Source organism: Nothobranchius furzeri, chromosome 5 (genome assembly GCF_043380555.1).
Source record: "Nothobranchius furzeri strain GRZ-AD chromosome 5, NfurGRZ-RIMD1, whole genome shotgun sequence".
Lineage (NCBI taxonomy): Eukaryota > Metazoa > Chordata > Actinopteri > Cyprinodontiformes > Nothobranchiidae > Nothobranchius > Nothobranchius furzeri.
In genome coordinates, this window is record NC_091745.1 from 9,417,637 (window position 1) to 9,442,123 (window position 24,487).

Here is a 24,487-nt window from a genome sequence, read left to right on the forward strand (position 1 = left end):
GTGCCTATATGGGCGTATTAGTAGATGATGGGGAGGAAGAGCGTGAAGACTGGGCGGGGGGGGGGGGGGGGGGGGGGTCTGCGACTATTACAGGAACCACCTGGCTTCTACCCATTGCATTACTGCGAGGCTCCCTCTCACCCATCATATACCCTCCATACAAACCTCAATACCATCCACTTAAAAGCCCTCACACACTCTGTAACTGAAATCCACCATGATAAGATTAAAGTGAGTGAGATGCAGAGGAGTAGCAAGATGGGACCGAAGGAGAGGATGCGGTGTTCAGGCCAAGAGGAGAGGGTGTGTTGAGGCAACAGAGTCTAAGTATCTTTTTTAAACTGGAGAGCATTACCACGGTCTCGTTTCATGTTCGGAGAGGGAGTGAGCACAGTGGCAGAGGAATGGTCGAGAAAACAAGAAAGACAGAGAGCTGATTCAAAAGCTGAAAAGAGGCGCTTTATGCCGGCTCTGATGCGCCGGGCATTTTCCTAAAGATGTGCGCTGTCCATCCATAACGTCATGGAAAGAAAACCCCCCCGGAGGCTTTGGAGCTTTTAGAGGAATGTGAAATTTAATGTGCGTGACCACTGGATTGGTTAAAAACGTTTGTATTGAATGGAACATGATGATCTTTAGAGCTTATTGTATGAAACAGTTATTTGCTGGTAAACTCAGAATGCCGTCAAACAAGCTGAACAGGGTTTATATACAGATATTTAAAAAAGAAAAAGTAATTTTCAAAACAAAGTCGATCCTCTTTGAACTAGCATCAATGAATAAAACCAGTCATGATGTTTGCAAATCATTCATTATTCACTTTGGACACGAGCTGAGAAAATTGGCAACGACAGCTAGATCAAAGACAGCAGAAAGCAGATCCGGAGATGTAACATCATACAGTGGGCATGCAGGGGAATCGGGAAAACAAAGCTGTTAGTCAGGTGAAAGGCCGTGAAGAAGTTCTGAAATCTAAACTAATTGGTTGGAGTTAGAAAAATATTATGGTTTGGGCCACCCTCAGTTTTTAAATACCATTCACTTGAAGTTCACATGACAACGAGAAGCTGCACACTCCTCAGACGTCAAGGATTTTATTTCCTGCACGCTCAAATGACCCGGCCGTTTGTTTTTGGAAAAAGGACAGTCTAAAAGATTTTGAGTCCTGTTTCGCTGAAGATTGAGTAATTTATCCTGACAGTCCAGCTTACTATGTGATCTAGAGTGGACACATACTACAGTTAAACTCATATTAAACAGTCATAGTCTAAATCTGATCACGAAGTTTTACTTCTGGTCTTTGATTCTGGATCACAGGACATTAGAGTCCAAAGATAAAACAGTATTTTCCCCGTCCTCCCAGCCTGGCTGTGATGGGCAGTGCCAAGGTGCTGAAAAGTGGCAGCACTACGCTGTGATGAATGGATCCTGCGGTGCGTCGTGACTCACTCTGCCTCAGGCGGGCACTGTGCCCACCCCCACTCCTCCTCTTTTGGTGGCTCTCGTTCCTTCTCTCCTGCAGCAGATGAGTCAGAGAGGCTGATACAGTATGAGATGGAAACGAGGAGCGAGAGAAAGGAATTAATAAAATAATGGAATTAGAAGCCTGCCAGTAGCCCTCCGCTCCAGCCCTCAAGCCCTCCAGCACACGCTGATAGCACACTTAATTTAATTTAGGGTTTTTAATCTAAAAAAGGGAGCTATGCTCTTTTTCCACTTGGCGAGCTCCAGCTTTCCCAGGAGATCAAATTGTTTTAAGCACTTCTAGGGTCAGTATCAGCCACGATGGCCTTAGTCTGCATGGTGGACTTGTCTCCTCTGCACAGGAAACTGAGGCCAGTAGGTGTCAGGAATGCTTATAAACCATGTCTTACGTGACATTATGGAGGCCTTGGTGAGTGTAATACCCAACAGCTGACAGCTAATCAAACCAGATCATCATCTTCAGGATTTTTATTATTTCACACACACCGCACGTGTCCACTCTGCTCGCACACACATATCAAAGAGAGGCTGTGGTTTATTTCATGACCCCGTCTTTATTGTTGAGCAGGTGTTAGACTGTAGGCTGAAGAATTTCTCATTTTGCTGGTGTTGACTGAAGGACGGAGCTTCCCTCTGGGTGATACACCGAGGATCAGCTGAGGAGTGCGGGACAGCTCATCAGATTCTAATAACATGTGTTGCTATTAGAGTCCCAGATCTATCAGTGGCAGCAGTGGAATCTACAGGTGATTATATCCACATCCAGCAATCACCACAACCAATATCTGTAAATGGAAGTTTATAAATAAAATGTCAGGAAGAAAAAAGACTTTCAAAAAGCTGAACCACAACTACAAACATTGACGCGAGGAGGGCTGACTGCACACCACATGTCCATCTTTACTGGTTCTTTGTGTTTAACACAAATAATTGTTCATTCCTTCACAAGATACAGCTGTCCTATCATGAAAAGGTTTTCCAACGCTTTACCCAAGAAGCATTTCCACTTGTGCAGTTCTGCTTGTTGTCATTTGTTTCCAGTAACATAGAAACTGAAGTTTTCAGATTTATTTTGGAGCAGTACTGGTTTGAAGTCTCTTTCCTCTTTTCGCCATTAGAAGTCAATAAGCTGACTACATCTGTTGTGTAACTGATACCAAGTCTCGTCCGTCAGCATGAGTTGTTTCTGTCTCATAGTACATCCTGTTTAAGGTATGAGTTCTTTGGTTGATTCATAAGTTGCTGAGAAAGACCAGTAGCTCAATAATTGGCTAATCTTAACCTAAAAAACTGGACAGCTCATTCATCCATCCATTATCCTCTGCTTATCTGGGGTCGGGTCGAGGGGGCCGTAGCCTAAGCAGAGAGGCCCAGATTTCCCTCTCCCCAGCCACTTGGACCAGCGCCTCCGGGGTAATCCTAAGGTGTTCCCTGGCCAACTGAGAGACACAGTAACTCAAGTGCATCCTGGGTCTTCCTTTAGATCTCCTCCTGGTTGGATGTGCCTGAAAAACCTCACCAGGGAGGTGTCCAGGAGACATCCACATTCCTGAGCCACCTCAACTCGCTCCACTCGATGTGGACGAGCAGTGGGTCTACTCTGAGCCCCTCACGGATGACCAAGCTTCTCACCCTATCTCTAAGGGAGAGCACAGCCACCCTGCGGAGAAAGCTCATTTCAGCCACTGGCATCTCCAGTCTCATTCTTTCAGTCACTACCCAAAGTTCATGACCACAGGTGAGGGTATGAACGTAAATCGAGAGCTTTGCTTTCCGGCTCAGCTCTCTCTTCACCACGACAGATCGGTACAGCGCATACATCACTATAGACGCAGCACCAATCCACATGTCGATTTCACGCTCCATCCTTCCCTCACTGGCTGCTCAGGTATATGAAAAAAAAAGCAAGAATATGGTCCAATTCAACTGTTTTCATCAAAGGTGTCATGATCATTTCAGAGCATCACTCACTGATTTGGAAAACACTATTAAGAGTTTATTTGTAAAATGACTGAAAACTAATTTGGACTAATAGAAGTTTGCAGGTATGAGACATTAGCTGTTTATTAGAGAATGTATGTACAATTTATGAGAACAAAATCACTTTTATTACACTTTAGTCTGTTAGCTTGGTAAGCCATCCTATAAGTGTAATTACATACTGGGAAACGAACAACGTGACATACTCACCGCTTTGGATGTCAAACAGGGCAGTCTGCCACACACAGTTGAAGAATACGTAAAAATAATGACTCTATATAGATAAACTGAATAAAAGAAAACATTGACAGACTGGGTTGCTATAAAAGCAGAGAAAAGCCGCTACAGAATCTGAACTTAAACCATTTCTTTTGTTTTTCAGAAAGAAAACTCACATGGAAAAGAATCTACTGGACACTCACAGAGTGTGCGGCAGAGTGATTGTGCGTCACATTACAATAAATGAGGCCAACATCTTGACTTACCTCCAGTGTTGCCATCTTGCCCTGTCTCAGCCAACCACCACCACCACCACCACGAGGCACACTTTCAAAAGAAGGGGTGTGGGGTGACTCAGAAGTCACGACAGAATTAAAGGATGCTGGAAATTGGAAAGGAGACAAAATAATTTAAATGCAAATGTGAGTTTTAAATTGTTTTAGTGAACTTTGTGGCTGAAATAAAAAGTGAAAAACAAGTTTGATTACATGCATGATTCTGCGAGAAACAATTCAGAAACAGAGATGGAGGAAAAAAGATATTTCACATGGAAAAGAAAACCTTACAGCGGCATGAAGCAAAGTCGTTTAAGTGTTCGAGGTGTGGTTGAGCTTCAGGCATTCAAATTAAATAGAATTGATTCAGTGGGAACTCTGGGTTTTATTATACCACTCATATTCTATTATTCACTCACACATATCATCACATCATTCATCACCGGGCACTGTGTAAGTGGAACCACATAATAGCCATATTTTATTAATAACTCAGTAATAACCTTTTCTTTAAATAAAACGTTCATTCACAATATTCCAGTGGCCCTAATAACCGCTCATTTCTTCACTTACAGCTCATAGTTCAGTTGAGCTGAACATGAGGGGTGGAGGGCCTCACTGAAGCTGACAGCCATGGAGAAACGTTCTCCTGGTAAAAGAGTCCAGGCGAGTCTTACTAAAGTCACCGTAATGAGCAATCCATTACAGTTGGTCAGCTCATTAGTTGACTGTCGCGGACCTGAGCTTTCATCTGGCTGTTTGTTTGGAGTGTAGTCGGTGTCATGGGAGTCAGGGTGCTGCTGTATGTATGGAGATCAATGTGTGTGTGTGTGTGTGTGTGTGTGTGTGTTCCCTCTCACATGTGCACAACTGATGGAGTGAATTACTCCATGACCAATGAAGAAAACGTCAAACCGTGAGCTGCAGTGAGTGTGTGTTTATTTTCCAAACTGTTTGATCCATCATGTTTAACTGAAACCTGGTAACCAGCGCCCATTTATACCCCACCACCCCCACCCCCACCCCCCGCAGCACGAAAAATAAACCTTGAAAACGTGAAAATCTTTCCACCTCCTCCAGGGCCTTCACATTCTCCGCTGACCCATGTCAAAGCGAACCAGGTCCAATTCGAAACTCTTCCTCCCCTCACAGCAGCAGCAGATCCACATGCCTTAAATCACATTCCCCGGTCCTGACAGCGTGCGATGGTGCTGAAAACATCTTTCCCAGCTTGTGATTGTGATGGATCTGCAAGTGCATAAATCATACGGCAAAACAAAGAAAGTTGTCAGGACATCAAATGGTGGCACAAGAAAAATGTGCATCTAAAAGGTTGTGTGTGTGTGTGCATGCGCATGCGTGTGTGCATACATGCTTGTGTGTGTGTGTGTGTGTGTGTGTGTGTGTGTGTGTGTGTGTGTGTGTGTGTGTGTGTGTGTGCGTGCGTGCATGCATTCACGTGTGTGTGTATGTGTGTGTGTGTGACTCAATGGTAAACCTAAATCTCTGATGAAATGCGTACGTTTTGTAAGAAGTCACGGATTCATTGTAAATTACCTACAAAGATGGAAGTCAATCTCTAAAATGACCATCTACTCCAACACGTTATATTGCTGCTAATTGCCAGTGCTCCATAATCATAAAAGAGCCAGAGGATTTCAGGGCAAAGGTCAAGATTACATCAGTTTAGTCATGCAGGAATTCATGGGCTGCTTGGCCGTAACCATAAAAACTGTCCTCAGTGAAAGGGCTTCAGTGTTGTGTCGTATGTGATGCTCCAAACTGAATCTACACAAGGACATCTTTTTAATCCAAAGGGGTTTAGAATGAAGACAGCTGGGCTTCTTTGGTTTCTTGAAGACGTTTGCTTCTTATCCAACGTGCTTTGTTAATTCTGACTTTTATGGAATATGGGAGAGTCAAGCTCATAAACTGTAGCTGTCTATTGTTGCTTAATGAGCAGAAACTACATATGAATAGCCCTCTTCCCTTTCTCCTGATGAGTCGTTTCATCACACGCTTAGGTCATCTAATCAATACAACTCCCACACAATAGAAGTTAATAACCTTGATGACTCATCAGGAGGTAGGGAGGAGGGGTATTCATATGTAGTTTCTGCTTGTTAAGCAACAATAGACAGCTACAGTTTATAAGCTCGACTCTCCCATATTCCAGTCAGAATTGGCAAAGGATGAAAAACAAAACGTCTTCAAGAAACCAAAGAAGTCCTGTTGCCTTTATTTGAACTCCCTTTGGATTACCACAACCTGAATGACTGAGAACCTTCACCGGCTTCATTTTAGTTTTATTATTAAAAACGGCACTAAGACGCTAAACTATAACAGTTAGTCTCATTTTTATTCATAAGGTAAGGTTTGTACAACAGACACGAGAAGACCTTTCCCGTGTAGGTTTGCAAACATTCCTGGAGGAATTGCCAAAAATCATAAAGACTTTTTTCATTTGAGGGAGCGGGAGCAACAGAGGACCTGAATGGCCCAAGCAGACTGGAGAATTGGAGCGGGATGTTTCTTTAGGGATCAATTCATTCCCTCCCGGCTCCAGACCAGGCATGAAACACATGGAACCAATAAAACGCTGAGAGCCAAGTGGTTTTGCTGCACAGAAAACATGAACTGCGTGGAGACTTGCTGCAAAAAAAAAAAAAAAAAAAAAAAAAAAAATCACATGGGCAGTGAAAGATGTTAATTGGAGTATTCTCCCTTTACCCCCAAGGGAAATAAAATTAAGGAGTTTGTGTGAGGTCAGTGACAGCGGGAGCTTCTAGAAGGTCAAACAATAATGTATTACCTTTTCCACAGAGTCACCTAATTAAGCCTGAAATGGAACCCTTTAGAGCCACTGTAACCTTCAAAGAATAACACGAATAACAGGTTAAATCCACAAAGCAACTCAACCATTATACAGGATTCTGCAAATAAAATCCCCATTCCATAAAAATATCTGTAGGGGAATTAGTTTACCTTACAGGAATTCTGCTATGCTTGTTCACTTTCGCCTCTCAACCACCCAACCGTGGAAAAAACGTATAAATATGAAACCCTTTCATGGCACCATATGGCAAACAGTTCAATCAAAGTGTTTGTAGAGTCTAATTAGACGTATGTAGTTTATCTTACTCTGCTGAAACACTCCTTGCTTTTGTCAAACAAGGGTGCCTTGATGCTGGAGAGAAAATTCATAAAGTTTATTTTACAGGAAGATGTTGGTACCACCCATCCGACAAGACAGAGGAATCCATCAAATCCGCCACCCACACTACTCCGTGACAATGCCCTCGGCCTTTCTACAATCACGTTCACATGTGAAGGAGCAGAAGGTGTGGATGGGAGAAGAGCCATAAAATTGTGTCCATGACTGATGTAAACCTCCTCCTGGTGATGGGGGAGCTACCACCGAGAGCTGACAGCTGGTAGTTAACACCAACAGCGTCTAAAAACTGATCTGAGGTCAACTGCGGAGGGAGTCGACGGGTAGAGTCTCCATGAAATGGCAGGGACTATTAAGAAAATGTGGGAAAAGCTGCCACTTTACACGTGGGGCTCAATTATGATGACTATTATTGTTATTATGACTGCAAACATTGGGTTTGAAAATGCTGTTTAATGTAACGTTTATTAAATTGTTCCAGTTGGTAATCAGCATTTGGCTCTGAAGCTCTGGCCTACTGGATACTAGAGGAGGATAGACTTCCTCAGTCAGTCACCTGGTATTCAAAATCACAGCTGTGTGTGTGTGTGTGTGTGTGTGTGTGTGTGTGCGCGCGCGCGTGTGTGTTTGTTGAAAAAAGGAAGAAAAACATCAACAAAGCTAGCTGACAATGCCCTGCTGTTTTTGTGAGGGCAGCGTTGAACACGGAGGATGTCAGCTTGGTGTACGCTTGAATCTTCTGCTCTGCTGCTGCATGGCCACTATTACAGATCTCAATCGATGGCAGCACCCTGGATTAAATTACAAATTGAGTTTAGCAGGGCTGCTGTTCCCTTCTTTATTTCGGCCGTGTCCCCCCATAAGGCTCCACTGCGGTGCCCTCCTCCTGAATAAGTTAATAATGTGATTCCAGCCTGGATGCAACTCGACACACGAGCCCACACGGAATCATTTGGGCTGGGATTGCTCCGACGCACCCAATCAATCTCAAAGTGGGAAAGGGGTCATCCCCAGAGCAGCCCCACCTCTGCGCCTCATGGCCCTGCACGCCAGTCAATATCAGGCATTATTCTGATAATAATTGCATTAGATATTTCAAAGTGGAGCAAAACACCACCCCCATGGAGCTGCTTAATGACATGAGCTGTATTACGTTGCTGTTGATTCACATATTTGTCTAAGTGGCCTTATTGACCATGCATATTGAATTTTTATTAATGCATCAAGTCTTCTGCTCATGGCCAAAGATATTGACTTGTCCTGATCAAAAGGTCTGGCGATTACAAACATCTGAAATAAAGAGCTTGAGGACATTTGAATAAACATGGAATCCAATAAGAGAGGAGTTGCCGGAGATGTGGTACAAACTGCTCCGAGGTCAGGCGTAAACAAACCATATATCAGCGTCAGACACTCACACAGGGGGGCGGGCGCACATTTCCACTGTATTTATGTTGTACTGTTTGGTCCCAGTACAAAGCATATGGATTTTAACTGTGTTTGCAGATTTCTCTGGTTTCAGGATCATTTGAATACAGAAGGGATGAAAACTTAAAGTGCTCAGGGTGATGCTCATTTGAGCATCAGAAATTTAATTCAGGTTCATTTTTAACAACCTTGATCAGTTCAGAATGAAAACCCTAATTTTGAGGGCTAAGATGAAATGAATGGCCAAGAGTTTGGTTAAAGGACACGTAGTATATCCTGGTTATGTGTCCATGAGGTCCAGGGTGACTGGTGTGGTTTACTGGAGGCGACGCACCGCAGCTGTTTGTAGGCTCCACCGCAGGAGTCTAATGAGGGGGAATGCAGTCAGGGTAATTATGCTAAGCTCCCCCACCATAAGAGCTAAAGGTAGAGTGAGTAGGGGCACTGATGGGAGGGGAGGTCAGGCACAAGTTGGTGGTGTTTATCAGAAAACCCGGAGAAAAGTTGGTTGAAGCAACCAAATTAGCAACATTTCCTCACAACTGTTAAACCACGACCATCTCACAGGTTGCACAATTTAACCTCTTCTGCCAACACCCACGCTGCTTCCAGACAGGCTGGGAAATCACGACAGGACATGGTCCTCACTACCCAGGCTCTCAGAGGGCTGAAACCGCACCAGCCCACCACAGCGCGGTGGGGAGAGACACCAAACACAGCGTGATGAAAAGGCACTTTGATTCTATGAGAAAGACAGGGAGAAATCTACACTGTGGCTTCTCCGCGTGTGAAAAACAGGAGGAAAGATTTGCTTAGTTAAACGGGGGTTCTCCTTGGGTTGTGGAGCTATCTGTGCTCTTGTATGGAAAACAGCGAGGAGTTTTTGATGTCAAAATCTGGGTTCAACCACAGTTTCATACAGTTAAGCCCTGTCTTGAGTTACGTAAACGTGAAACTGCTGCAGACATTTTACAAATGGCACTCAGAACATTTAATCGGTTTCTGGTCTCCTTGAGCCCGCCTCCAACTCCAGAAAAAAATGTTTCTTCTAATAAAATAAACATTTGGCGCCATGTTTTGGCGAAGCTGAAAGAAGACCACAGGCAGGTCAAAACAACTAAGACTGTTTTTTATGAGACTGATCAGTGTTAAAAACCTTGATTGGAACCCTGATCCAATGTTTTCAAAATGGGATAATCCCAATTTAGATAAACATATCACATTTGCTAAATACTTAGGCCCTGTCCACACGTAGCCGGGGATCTGCCAAAACGTAGATATTTTTCTACGTTTTGGCCTGTCATCCACACGAAAACGGATCTTTTTAAAAACTCCGGCCAAAGTGAAGATCTGCGTTTTCTCCGTTTTGGGTGTCTGCGTGTGGACAGACAAAACCGGAGTTTTAAGGTCCGCAACGTCACTTTCCGCGACAGAAAAATGCTGACATCACGTGTGCGACCTGTGTTTACACTAGCCGACAACATGGAAGCCCTCAGAGCTGCGCTCGCTTTATCAATTGTCCAAGCGCTTTTTGCTTGTTTGTTTTTGCAAGTGGAATTACTGCTCCATGCGGAAGACCACAGACGAAGGACGAGGTTAAGAACGGGGGAAGTACTGCCGCCTACAGGTCTGGCATGTCCTTAACAACGTATTTATCCGGGTAAGTGTGGACAGAGTTTGTTTTTAAAACGCGGTGGTGTGGATGCAAGTTTTTGGAGGGGCGGATATTCGTTTTTAAAAACCCCCGGCTACGTGTGGACTAGGCCTTATAGTTGCACTTCTAAAACCAGTCATATACTCTAGTTTTACATGTGAAAAACTGTTGTTAAAAAAGTTCAGCTGCATAAATCTTACAATAAGCTTCTATTATGGGAACAAATCTGCATTTCATACATTATGAGTCAGTCACACGCAGCAGACGATGGTCTGTGAACATGTAATTTCATCCAGTTTAACCTAAACTACAATATTTTTAACATATTCCATAGACTCCACTTAAAGTGGACAGAAACTCACGTGTCATGACTGTAAACATGCAGAGACTAACAAAACTGGTGCGGTCTGAGGGAGAGAGACTCGGGTGAATCGAGTGGGTGGAGGGATGACAGGGGGATCTATAAGCGGGGTTGGGTGGGTGGGGGCTGTCTCCTCAGTTCAATCGTAATTGTCTGTGTTGTCAAAGAACATAAAGACAAGTCAAAGGTCAAATGTGGACGCATTATGAGAGCAACCTTTAAATCTTTTGAATCAATAAGCCACTTTCCCATCTAATGCTTTGATGTTTATCTTAGAAGCTCACCATGGAAACCAACAACACACACACCTCTGCTCGAGAAAACTTAGGGAAAGTTTGCTGCTGGCAGATTGCTGAGATGGGGGGGTGAGGGTGACCTGGAGGTGACGGTGGAGGTGGAGGCAGACAAATTGAGCAGCAATTACAGTAATCATCATTAGAGATTTTTGTGTTTCAGCTCAGGGTGGATGACAAAACCTTGTTATTATACAGACTGGGACCAGGTGAAATGGACATCTCCGTCAATCCTCCTCGAGAGATAAAAGAGAGAAAATAAGAGGGAATTTTTCATAAGGACATGATCACAAGTAACACCCTTTTTTCTTTCTTTGTCAGAGAGCACGGAGAAAGCACAATGGAAATATGATAATACCTGATTCCCAGCTATAATCATCCCTGTTTGAGTTTGGTGAGGAGATATGATGGCAGATGACTCACTGGCTGCAATCCCACACACAAGGAAGGAGGAATCGAAGAGAGAGCAGCAAGAAGACGCTGGGGTTTCCTCCTCTGTGTCTTTATCCAAACTATGATGCACTGAATAAGAAGCAGCACGACTAACATCTTATAAGCATGTGACAAAAGCGTTTCTTTTAACATGGTTAATAAAGCATATTTCATCAAAGTTGAACACACCAGCACCAGTCACTGGTTGACAGCTGTGAACCAGTTAAAAACACGTTTTGGACAAAACACGGAGTCTGGCAGGGAGCGGTTCACAGTGACCCCAGAAATGATGCGCTTCTTATTATGACACATGTAGAAAGCTGGTCTCACACCAGTTGCATCATCACAGTGATTGCAGCTGAGGTCGGAAATACGAAATCACGCTAATGACTTGTGTTGACTTTTGCTGTTGCCATGGGAACTTTGGTGGTCCCATTGCAAAGACGACATTTCACACAGATGCAGTCATGTACATAGACAGGCCTGCTGCTGATTAGTGGTTTTTCAGCAGTTTTTTAGGCATTTAAAGTAAAAGTCCAACCTTTAGTTTTAGCATATGAGTGAGCTGTGTCGGTTTACGGCATGTCTCTTTCTGAAATTCTAATGTTATTTTAATAATAAAAATACATTTCAGAGAAAACTTTCTGAGAAAAATGTTCAAATTCAATGTTTAATGAACAAAAATCCGTTCACTGATGATGATGATGATTGTTGTTGTTTTCATCAGGTGGTATTATAAACAGCCAACACTTTTTCAGAGGTTAGATTGAACAATTTTAGACAAACTCTCTAAACAGCTTAGGAGAACGTAAAGCAAACCCAGTCATTAAAGTTAGCTCAGGGCGGCTAAACGGTTTCTCACACATTGGCGCCTTCCTGGTGCTAATTGGGCTCCATACAGTAAGTTGTAATAAACACATAAACACTGGCTCACACTTTCCCAAAGTCACACTTCAGTGAACACACCCTTAAAACACACACATGCAGTAAAAACAGAAAAATTACTCGTATCCTTTCTTAAATATTCACCCCTTTACTTTGATTACCAAAAAAAAATCATAATTACTTAAGCTAAATATATTTTGGACTTGCATCTGCCCTCAACTAGAACATTATCAGACTGCTTGTGTCAAATAAAATACACAAACTCTAAAGCTGTTTTAGGCAGCTCTCTCATTTTGCGACCCGCTCACGCTGACTGCGAGCAGAAAAATGCAGTTTCAAAGACAAATTCAAGAGCTTCAGTAATGTGCATTTGAGCTTCTCACACATGCATGTGTGTGGTAAATCTACACGGCTCACTATAGACCAGAACCTTCAATTTACCACAGGTTAGAAAACCCGCTGAACCGCAGAAGACACCACCACCTTTTTCTGATGGTTGCAGAGCTGAAGTTGAGAAAATCTGCAGGCTGTGGTGCCATTTCTGTCTAAAACAGCAGTGGTTTGAAACATGGCCGCAACCTCCCAAACCACAGCTTGACAGTCATTTATGGGGCTGTCCAATCAGTTGTAAAATCAAAAGCACGTGTTTAAATTGGATGGCCAAGCACTCGCTCTATGTGTACTGTACAAGAACGCCCCTGCAGACGTTGATGCAGAACCTCAGGGTATGAGCTGAAAATAAGCCTGAGATTCATGAATTTAACTGATTAGTCTTCATCTGCTTGCTTTGAAAGGCTGATCTGATTTATTTATTTTTTACATAATTCATTCGAGGAAAGGCCGAGCTCTCATTTCAAATGTTCCCCAACAAGAGAGAAGCGTCACACAGGTAAAGATCAAGAGCTTGGAGGCTTTTTACACACGAGTTTACAATAATTGTGAAAAACTTTTTTTTCATACAGACAAAAGAAACGACCCAAACAAAGAAAAATGCTTTATGGGTTTTTTAATGAATGAACTGATTTATTGTTGGTAATTTCTTGAAAAACGACAGAAATCACAGAAGATGTTTTTGCTGCGGCTCCTTTTTACGACAGACAATAATTAAACTCCGTTGGCACTGCACCAAGTTAGTTCTTGGCTCACGGAGAACGCCCTTGAAGGCAACTCGATAATGGCTGACATTACAGATTAAAGCATTATTTACAGATTGATGAAAAAAGATTAATGCAGGCGTGAACCCCAGATCTGTTTTTACTGAATACATCCATGACACATTTTCTGGACTGGGCTTCACTGAGCTTCCAGCTTCCTGGGGAGAACATAGCACTTTCCTCAAGGACGTTGAACAGAATGAGTCATTTATTTATTTATGTATTTATTTTTGACACACACTTTCTTATCTTTTCTTTCCTTCTTTCTTTCTTTCTTTCTTTCTTTCTTTCTTTCTTTCTTTCTCTCTCTCTCTCTCTCCCTCCCTCCCTCCCTCTTTCTTTCTTTCTTTCTCTCTCTCTCTCTCTCTCTCTCTCTCTCTCCCTCCCTCCCTCCCTCCCTCCCTCCCTCCCTCTTTCTTTCTTTCTTTCTTTCTTTCTTTCTTTCTTTCTTTCTTTCTTTCTTTCTCTCTCTCTCTCTCTCTCGCTCCCTCCCTCCCTCTTTCTTTCTTTCTTTCTTTCTTTCTTTCTTTCTTTCTTTCTTTCTTTCTTTCTTTCTCTCTCTCTCTCTCTCTCTCGCTCCCTCCCTCCCTCCCTCCCTCCCTCCCTCTTTCTTTCTTTCTTTCTTTCTTTCTTTCTTTCTTTCTTTCTTTCTTTCTTTCTTTCTTTCTTTCTCTCTCTCTCTCTCTCTCTCTCTCTCCCTTCCTCCCTCTTTCTTTCTTTCTTTCTTTCTTTCTTGTTTTTAAAGAAATTCAGACCCCTTTTAGCCCTCTGTTATAATAAATCAAATTTTCCTGTGCGTTATGCAGCAGAGCACTCACTTGATTAGTATTACACTTCGGTAAGACCAGTGCACTATGCATAAAAACAGTCTCCTCTGCATAATTAAGGAGCTACTCGCTTCCAAGTACCAATTATAAGGGGTGCAACAGCAGAGTCCAAGTGAACACTACAGCCATCTGGTCCAGGGCTGAACAGCATAACTGGGAGAAAGACGTGAGTAAAGCTGCAGCAGCCGGCCCACATGCAGACCCAAAGCAGCTGTGTCTTTGTCAACATGGAGCCGTGAGCAGGATGTTTGAAACTTGGATGCAGAGAAAAGAGGGAAGATGAGTGTTGAGGAAGCATGTTGGGGGAAAAGAGAGAAAAGAACACGTGAGCTATTTTTATGGACAAGAACGGTGCAAGGGGAGTTCAAGAAAATGTTGAAACAATTAGTTTCATAGTCATGGTGGTGTGATGCATTATTACATGTGTGATTTTTATTTGATATGTTGAGAAAATGACAAAACAAAAAGCATATGTCAAAGATGCGAAATGTCTTTTTTGTTGATGCAATTCATGTGTGACCAAACAAAAGAATGCAAGAAACAATCAACCAAACGCGTGACAATAAACAAAATAAATAATAAATCTCTTTAGTAGATGCTCTGATGCCGCAGAAGATAAACCTGCTCGTGATTACCAACACCACGATGAAGAGATGCAACTGAAAAAAACAGAGTTTGAAGCTTTAACTTTGGCAGCAGAAGAAATAAAGCAGAAAAATGAAGAAATAAAATGCATGTGTGGGAAAAAAGCGGTGTGTGTGTGTGTGTGTGTGTGTGTGTGTGTGTGTGGAATGTGTTTGACAGTAAATCACGTCTTACATTATGAGAGAAAAGTGAAAGCATGAAGGGATGGGAGGAGAGGGGAGACAGGTGGGAGGAGGGCTGAGAAAATCAAAAACACATTTAGAATATTTCCATTACAAAATCTCCAGGCTCGGCTCTAAAACTATGAAGACAACTGAGTGAGCGTGCAGAAGCACGGTGGTGGTGTTGTCTATGATGCGAGTGGATGAAACATTAGATTAGGCTGAGATAATCAGTGTTAATCAGCGTTCAGAATGTTTTGCTTTAATCCGCTTTGCAAGAACGTCCATCAAACAGCTGCCCGAGTCCCGGCTGAACAAATCCACCCCCAGCTGCGAGACCAGTCTGTTTCAATCAATAAAAAGAACAGGAAATTAAACAGAAAGTGGGGAAGATGTAATAAAACTGAATAATGTGTTGAAAACTTGGAGCAACTAAAAACTGGGCACCACACTCCCAGCAAACAAGCCCCAGACAATCACAGTCTTCCCAAGCAGAACGTATTATTGTGCAGCATCAGTTCCTTAGAGCTGGAGTAACGTTACTGTGGGGAGAGAGAAACATGCTTAGATAATTTTTCACAAAGACCAACAGAATAGATGGTGCTGCCAGCTGAAGGTTTTGTTTTGTTTTGTCTTTTTTGCCTCATTCGGCAGAGTCTTGGATGGCTGCCTGGCTGGGTTAAAACAGAAACAGAAGCCTGTAATAAAATCAGGCTGCTTTCACCTAAACAAAGACATGAAATAAAAATAGTCTAATGTACTATTTGACTCAGCGGTTTTATCATCTGCAATTTAATGCTGACAGAAAATCTTTCACTGTTGCTTGTGAGAAATCGTGCCCGGGTGTTTGTGCTTTCATGTAAGTTTGGTGTGGATTGTTTCAGGCGATGGCATTTTGAGCATGAAGCTGTGTGTGTTTACGTCGGAGATGGAGAGGACCATTAGGGACTCTGATGCACATCTTAAACCTATTGTCTCTGAATCATCATCCTTTACTCTGACAGCCATCTACAGCAGAACCTTGTGAGCCTTTAAAAACAGATTAATAAAAATAAATTTCTGCTGCTGCTGACAGAAGCCTGGAAGGCATTACAGCAGACAGGCCACGGACAATCTCCAGAAGCAGGATTAGCGGCATTAACCAGACAAATTAGGATTGCTGCCTTCACAAAGCAAAGAAACCATCTTACTGACGTTAACAAATCCCTCCAAGTTGTTAATTTTAACGCTAACCCACTTTGAGGCCACCCGTGCTCGACGTATCTCGTTGTACAAGGTTTACCTAGTTCTGTGTGCTCAAGTCAAGGTCATGTTAGCCTGTTTAAATGGATGCAAAAGCAAACAGGTGAGCACATGAGTAAGGGTGTAAAAATAAACAATAACACATCTGTACAACACAACAGTATTTGATTTGCAGCTCTGTTTTCAAACTTTTCTGAATTTATTTGTTTGGATGATGTTTTTAGACCTCCAAAATGTCACAGATGTGACACTGACAAATTAGAAGCTCAAGGCCATTCTCTACCACATCTGCAATAAAAACTCTGCTGTTTACAACAGCTTACGTTGCACCAGATATCAGCCGTCATTGTCGATGTCACAAACCTGAGTCGCACTGCTGCAGATTTGTGGCGCCTAGAGGAGCAGGAGGTTTCTGTCACAAAGGTTGTGTTGCTTTGGATCACATCCATTCCACCTCTGCACCATCCATCATGACTGCTAACCTGAAGTAACCGCAGGTAAAATAATGTAAGAATCATGCTCATGAACAGTCTCTTTAAATTATTTTCTCTAAAGAAAATAGATTTTCAAAAAATGTGTGTGTATATATATATATATATATATATATATATATATATATATATATATATATATATATGTATATATATATGTATGTATATACAGTATATGTGTGTACACACAGTGGGGCAAAATAGTATTAGTCAGCCACCAATTGTGCAAGTTCACCTACTTAAAAAGATGAGAGAAGCCTGTAATTTTAGATATACCTCAACTATAAATGACAAAATGATAAACAAAAAACAAAACAAAACAAAAACAGAAATTCACACCGATTTATTTGTGAAATATGGTGGGAAATGAGTATTTGGTCAATAGCAAATGTCCATCTCAATACTTTATTTACCGTTTGTTGGCAATGACGCAGGTCAAACGTTTTCTGTAAGTCTTCTCGAGGTGTTTACAAGCTGTTGCTGGTGTTTCGGCCCATCCCTCCATGCAGATCTCTAGAGCAGTGATGTTTTGGGGCTGTCGCTGGGCAACACGAACTTCCAACTCCCTCCAAAGATTTTCTATGGGGTTGAGATCTGGAGACTGGCTAGGCCACTCCAGGACCTTGACATGCTCCTTATGAAGCCTCTGCTTTGTTACTCAGCAGTGTGTTTGGGATCATCGTCATGCTGAAAGACCCAGCCACATTTCATCTTCAGGGCCCTTGCTGATGGATGGAGCTTTTCCCTCAGAATCTGATGATACATGATGGCCCTATTCATTCTTTCCTTTACACAGATCAGTCATCCTGGTCCCTTTGCAGGAAAACATGATGTTACCACCCCCATGCTTTACAGTAGGTATGGCGTTTTTTGGATGCAACTCCGCATTCTTTCTCCTCCGAACACGATGAGTTGAGTTTTTACTGTTTTGGTTTAATCAGACCTCGACATTCTACCAATCCTCCAAATGCTCTCTAGAAATCGTCAGACGGGTCTGCACATGTACTGGCTTAAGCAGGGGGACACGTCAGGCACTGGAGACCCTGGTGGTGTAATGTGTCACTGATGGTAGCCTTTGTAACTTTGGTCCCAGCTCTGCAGATCATTCACTAGGTCTCCCTGTTCTGCTCACTGTTCTTGTGATCATTTTGACTCCATGTGGGGAGAGTTAGCATGGAGCCCTTGATGGAGGGAGATTATCAGTAGTCTTGTATGTCTTACACTCTCTAATATTTGCTCCCACATGTAATGACTTCACACCAAGCTGCCTCCCTTTTGCAGACTCAGTCTTCCCAGCTTGGTGCAGGTCTATAATTTTGTTTCTGGTGTGCTTTGACAGCTCTTTGGTCTTGGCCATAGTGGAGTGTGACTGTTTGACGTAGTGGGTCTTTTACATAGATAAGAGTTCCAAAAGGTGCCATTAGTACAGCTAATGAGTGGAGGACAGAGGAGCCTCTTACAGAGGAAGTTACAGGTCTGTGAGAACCAGAAACTTTGCTTGTTAGAAGACCAAATTCTTATTTTCCACCATATTTGCAAACAAATTCTTTAAAAATCAGACAATGTGATTTTATGGATTCTCAGGTCTCTCATCTTACTACCACATTGGTCTCTTGTAAATTAGTGCTTGTGCTTAACCTACAGAGCTCTGAGCTGCCAGGCACTTGACTACCTATCACAACTTTTATGTCCACATACTGCCTCATATAACCTTTGATCCCCATCTCAAGACCTGCTAGCTGTTCCTCACACTGGGAGCCTTTCAGGCCCTGGCTCAGAGATTGTGGAACAGTTTGCATCTGAAACTCCATCTTTCTGACGCTGAGGAGGTTTTCAAAAAACATCTACAACGGGGCTTTTCTCATTTAATGTGTAGATACGTACGGCATGTTTTCATACCTTAGTTAACAGTTTTGTGCTTCTGTTTTTATGTTGATACATTTTCCTTCATTACAATGTTTAGCCTGATTTTACTTGTGTTTTAAAGCACTTTGTGATGTATATATCTGTGAAAGAGGCGCTATAAATAATATAACATTTGACTGACTTACTTACATCCTACCCAATTCACAATGCAAATCTCCCCAGTGTAGAACGATGGTCATTTCTAGAGTGTGCCAACAGAACCACATCATCTGCAAAGAGAAGAGAGAGACCCTGAGGTTCCCAAACTTGTTTCTCTAGGACTATTTTTTGAAATCTTTGAGATGAGATGTTATTTTAAAACTTAATTTGGACATTTGTTAAAGGTTTTTGCAGATGCATGCAGCACAAAATGTACATTTCTGACAGAGAACAGGTCAATGAAGGACGCAGAACAAATGGATAGCTGTACAAATGTAGGAGGGATAACCTGGGATTTTACCATGGAAAGAAATAAACTAAGACATATATATGTGTGTGTGTATATATATATATATATATATATATATATATATATATATATATATATATATATATATATATATATGTTGTCTCTAAAAAGTGTACAGGAAAGCAGCTTATAGGCAAAATCAACATGGATAAATAGGCACAGAACATAAAAAGAGCTATGAAACATCAAATTCAGTAAAACCAAAACCTGTAAGCAAACAGAATCAGTGTGTTAGATCGTGACATTTTACCTGATATTTATGCACAGTTTTCATTATAAAACAAGTTCATATGTCTAAAACTGAATGTGAACCATTGAATTTAGCTGCCGAAAAGGACAGAATAACAAAAAAGCTTGGTTAGAATAAAAGCCTTCTTCTTTAAAAGGTTTGGAGAATTAATTAGCAGAATCAAATAAATCCTTCATTTGAGAACATTCTAGCCAGCATTAAAACAAGTAATGATTTAGACTTTCTGACTCAAGACAAAAATGGGCAAAGAAAAATTATTTTAATAGATTTCATTATCCTTTTTTATTGTTTTTGCACATAATTACAGAGCTGGCTACTGAATTAAATAAGGAACTAACAGCTTATCCAAAGAAATCAAGAACAATTATAAAATAAAATAAACAGAAATTAAACATTAAAATGGATGTTTTGGCTGCAGAGGCATTGTGAAAAGAGAGAATAAAGGGGAGACAGAAGCTGGACGGAGTTTGATGCGTTTCCTGCCATGGCTGAAGAAGAACGGTAATAAGGCTGTCCTGCAGCAGTAAACCACTTTCATGTAGTAAATGCAATCAAATGCCTTCAAAACCCCTTCATATTCTTCAGCATCGCCACACTGCAGTTGATTTTTGCAATTAGAATTAATCAATCCCCAGCCCTGTGAGTCACCACCAACATCATCAGAATATAATGAGTCTCAGGGTGACAACTTGCCTTGATAACAACTTCAACTACCATTAGACAACTACTCACGTACAACTTTTTCATTAGTCATCACCCTGGCGTGGTTTAATCAGCAGCACCATGGTGCACTCTCAATACAACCATCTTTTAGCTTCAGAAGGGGCTGGGCTCAGCTTACTAACAATATAAGCTGAACTGCTAATGATTAGAGGAAGAACCAGTATCATTGGACTGACATTGTGACATAAAAGTGAAGCTTTTTATATCCTGTCAAGATGCACAGCAGGTAATCCACCTGAAATCCGGTTCTGGAAGTCATCAGGAAAACATCTCTGCAGGATCTGGAGGCTGTCATGTTGCTTAACTTGATCCTTAAAGTCACTTTCGTACCTCACTTGCCGAGGGAGGAAGAACAGGCTGCAATTCCCACTACACAGGACCCAAATTTGACCAATAACATTTATTTAAAGGGTGAAAATTAGAAATATAAACAGTTCATAGAACCAGAGAATGTGATGTACACGGTGCTGTATTTATTCTCTACTGCAGCGCGAGTGGTGGATTAGTGATGTTTACCCAAAATTTGTCTGGGTACAGTTCAAGGGCAAAAGGGTAGAGTTTAAAATAGCTGCCAGATACACACATGGTCAACATTAACATTCTGAGGGAAGTACATGTGTGTCATGTGTTAATGTGGAATATAAGACAAAAACGGGAAAATCTTAGATTTTTCTATCCACGTCTTAACATATAGTAATAGCAATAAGAAATACAACCCCATAATCAAAAGGTCTTTACTCTGAATGTACCACAAAATTATTGGTGTGGATTGTTCATTATTTATTATTATTATTATTATTATTGTTGTTGTTGTTGTTGTTGTTGTTAGAGAAATATCTGAGAACTGTGTGTAATTATTTGTGTGGTGTTTTCTAATTTTTTAAAGAGCTCTGCAGTGTCACTCATTGCATCATCATGTGGTCTGATAAGTTTCACAAGCAGATGGAGGACGTGTCCTCTCCACCACCTACACTCAGTGGGACTCACTTTACAGCATGCTGGGACAAAATCAAAGGCATGACCCTTGGAAAAACTTGGAAAATGTCTCTTTCCACCAACCGTTTTCTGTTTGTCTGCAGAACAAATAAATATGCTTCAGTCCTGTTGCTTTTCCATACTGCACAGCTCCCCAGGTCGACAGAAACACGTCAAAGCAGGCAAATAAATAGCTCCCCTGTAACCCAAATAGTGTAATTGCTCAGATCCTGCGTCGCTGCCTTCACTTTTCCTGAGCATGAGAGCTTGTGTTGAAACCCCCCACTGCTCCCACCTGGTTCTGCATATAGGAGACTCTGAATGCCCACAACAATTTCAAACCTCCGCCTATCCAGCCACCTACTTATGAACGTCTGCTTCTCCCATTTGCCCCATCAGCTTCATGCCAAACACCATGCAACATCAGTTAAATTACCGTAATTTCCGGACTATACAGCGCACCTCAATATAAGCCGCACCAGCAAAAAATAAAAGGTTTTCTACACACACACGCCGCACTCGAATACAAGCCGTGGCGCAGCAGCTACATGCAGGTCTCCGGCGCACAGCGCATGTACGGCCATAACATAAGATAATTAGACAGAAAGATGCTACACGGACGTTTTTCGTTGTTGTTTTAATTCAACAAAATTAATTTTAAACACGGGTGAACGTGCCTGCAAGTTTAGAAAAGAAAACAGCACTGATAGCATTCATGTTTCTGGATGGTTATAAAATAAAAACAGCACTGACACGTTATTACCGGTAATTTGCATGTCTAGAAGAAAAGAACAGTGCTGACGCAGCATTAATAATCCCTGGATGATTAGAAAATAAAAACTGCACACAAAACATGCCTGGTTAGTAAATAAAACACACTTGCCTACCTGAAGAAGTCATTCGCTCTCATCTTCCTCTTGCGCACCAAAGCTATTAAAGTCCTCTTCTTCAGTGTCGGAGTTGAACAGCCTCAGAAGAGCTTCGTCACATACCTTTTCTGTGGCGATGTCAGTGTCGTTGTCCGTGTTGCTGTCATCATCCCCGGGTGAAGCTGGCTTGAATGAGTTCTTCCCGCTGCCGTCTCCAGCGCCGAACCATGGATTCATTCATGCCAAGCTTACGTGCGGCAGCACTGTTTCCCTCCTTTACTGCCAGATCGATGGCCTTCAACTTAAATGCGGCATCAGGCCCGGAGTGGCTAATCGGGAGGGTCTGGAGAATTCCCGGTGGGCCGCGCGATGTTTGGGCCGCATATGGGGCCGGTGCTCTCGTTTTTGTTTTTTATCATTTTATTTTTATTTTTTGGTGCCGGTGTTCAGTCATGGCACTGAGGCCGCCGGGCTGATCACATACGCTCCTCCCGGCTGTCTCTGGCTGGCTCTACCTGCAGGCTGCAGCTCGTTTTTTCCCCCCAGTATGCGCCTGTGCGCACCACGTGACCACGCAGTTGACGGAAAGATGGAAAGTAGAAAGAGCAAGGGTGGCGCGGAGAAGGCAAGAATTAAAAAGAGGAAAGCGTTGGAAACAGATGCAGCCAAGGCCGGATTAACCATATGGGCAACTGGGCAATTGACCAGGGCCCACGAACTCTAAGGGGCCCAGGGCAGCAAGCGCACGAGCAAAATACTGTAGGCATGTCTGTAATCTCCCGCATTATATTAAACTAGGGTGACCGTATGTCCGGTTTTCCCCGGACATGTCCACTTTTCACTCTCTGTCCGGGCGTCCGGACTGCGGGTTCTTGTATTGATGAAAATGTCCGGCTTTTCATCCAGGAGCAGGGATCGAATTATGGGGGAGCTGTATATCTTACACATCCAGGGGAGCCGGAAACAAGTTTTCTATCTATATTACATCATTTATGGACTCTTCTGAGCAGAGAGCACAAAGAGCGGCACAGCGCGTTATTGCGCAGCGATCCAGGCAGCTGCTTCCAGCGCACGGTCCATTCTCAAAGTGGCGCAACCAAAAAACTATAATTAACACACAATCGTTCATGTCCGCACATGTTCTCTATTTTCTGTCTTATTTGTGCCTGAAGCGCTCTGCTGCTGCGCAGCTCATCACCTGTGCTGCGCGGTGCTGCGGTGATTTCACCTCACTGACGCAGCATCGAAAGGCGCACTCCGCTTTGCGGTCAGGAGATCCATTTGATCTGCTCAAAAGTAACTGATGAGGTGAAAAAGTAAGAATCCTGGCAGCAGTTTTTTCTGGAGAGTTTAGAGGAGACGCAGGAAGATGAGAGACAGACAGGACAGGAAAATAGTTCAATAAAAACAAGAAAACAAAACTAAGTGTAAAGTAAAATGTAGGTAGATTTATCTCCACTACAAGTTTTTACCTGTATAAAACAATAAGTTATACACATGTCATATTTACACATCTGATACAATTCAAATCACCTTCAAAACTCAGTCACACATGCCAGGGCCGTTTCAAGACATTTTGGGGGCCAAGGCAAAATGACCACCCCCCACCCACCCCATAACTGGGCTCCCCAGAAGCCTTTGTGTAATTCATACCCTCTCCAGGAGTATTAGTTATACAGTGTTTATAAAAGCTCCTCAGACATTACTGACATGTTCTAATATTATCAGATGAAAAACTAAATTATCAGACATGCTGTCTCATCTGCTTCTTTTCTAAACTTGCAAAAAGAAACAAAACCGTTTGAAAGCCACTATTTGTGGATTCTCTGAAAGTTTCCATGGAGTGTGTGACAACTTATTTTATCATTGATCCTATCGTCTAATCTCTCAGCTGAAACAAGCATCCTTAATAATCTGTGCACAGGAAGCGTACCGATGCTGAAGTAAAACAAAAGGTATAATAATTTATTATTAATAAAACCTTGTTGCAGCACTAAAGCAGAAAAATGAGATTTTGCAATACATATGCTAAATATTTACATATGAATTGTTTTAGAGCCCTTTAATTGGCAGAATCTGATGTTAATTTAGTTCTTACAAAAAAATGGGTCCCAACGTGGTTTGTGTGGTGTTGCCATAGTGTGACGTCATAGGCACAGATCCCCTGTCCTCTTTTTTGGAAATGGAAATATGATCACCCTATACTAAACAAACTGTCCACCCGGGCTTTTGCGCTGCACAGACGCTTCGCTGCCTATGACTGAACCTCAGTTGAGAGTCAGTCTCATACAGACTGACCAATGAAGAGAGGGCCTCAAGTTAAGACCCTCTCCTCATTGGTCAGTCCACACAAGGTGGGTCAAAGGTTACCCTGAGCGGGTTACGTGATGTCAGGCATTCAAGCATTGAGTATATTTACTGCATATTACAGTAAAATATTCTGTATGTAACCATATTATGGTGATCCTTGGGTCGTGATGATGGGGCCCTTGAATATTGTTGCCCAGAGTACAACGAAGTCTTAATCTGGCCCTGGATGCAGCTAAATGTGCAAAAATGAGCACCTTTTTTTCTCAAACAAGCTCGCGGTCT

At 42.3% G+C, this 24,487-nt stretch overlaps 1 long non-coding RNA gene across 1 annotated transcript; it reads right to left on the reverse strand.

Moving 5' to 3' along the window:
• Positions 1-823: 823 nt before the first annotated feature.
• Positions 824-16,695, reverse strand: LOC139069910 (uncharacterized). Its single transcript, XR_011520579.1, has 3 exons — positions 16,577-16,695; positions 5,031-5,207; positions 824-4,066 (listed from the first exon to the last, which is right to left on the reverse strand). It is a non-coding gene; the product is annotated as an uncharacterized lncRNA (long non-coding RNA).
• Positions 16,696-24,487: the final 7,792 nt, after the last annotated feature.